Source organism: Colobus angolensis, unplaced genomic scaffold (assembly GCF_000951035.1).
Source record: "Colobus angolensis palliatus isolate OR3802 unplaced genomic scaffold, Cang.pa_1.0 Scaffold417, whole genome shotgun sequence".
In the NCBI taxonomy this organism is placed as follows: domain Eukaryota; kingdom Metazoa; phylum Chordata; class Mammalia; order Primates; family Cercopithecidae; genus Colobus; species Colobus angolensis.
In genome coordinates, this window is record NW_012117566.1 from 519,675 (window position 1) to 520,188 (window position 514).

Below are 514 nucleotides of genomic sequence, written 5' to 3' on the forward strand. Positions count from 1 at the left end.
GTGTTTCTACAGACATTGTGGAGCGTCTAGTAAGAGCTTTTGGATGTTCTTGGACTTAACATCTCCAACGTGTCCCAGCATTTCAACCCAGCCTCAGTGGCCAGCAGCCTAGCCTAGGCCCTTCTTTTAGAGGGTGTCATCTGCTTGGCCTACTGGTTCTAGTTTCTGACCCTGGACTTAACCTTCAAAGCACTGCATCTGTTGTTAAGCACTTCTTCCGGATCGTGTGGACCATCCTGTTCTGCAGGTCCTGCAAGCACATTCTGCACAAGCATAAGGGTGAGGAATGAGGTGCTCCCTGTGCTTCTCAGTAAAGTCTACCTTATGACCTGGCCCATGGGCTTTCACAAGCATGGCAGGTCCACTGTAAATAAGAAGTTGGAGCACCTTAGAACAAGGTCAGACTTTTCAACATTTGCCTCAACAGGGGGCTAAAAATTCTCCACTGCTCCAAAGAAGAGTAAAGGTTAGCCAACCATAAGTGCTAGTTTCTTTTTTCTTTTTTTTTTTTTTG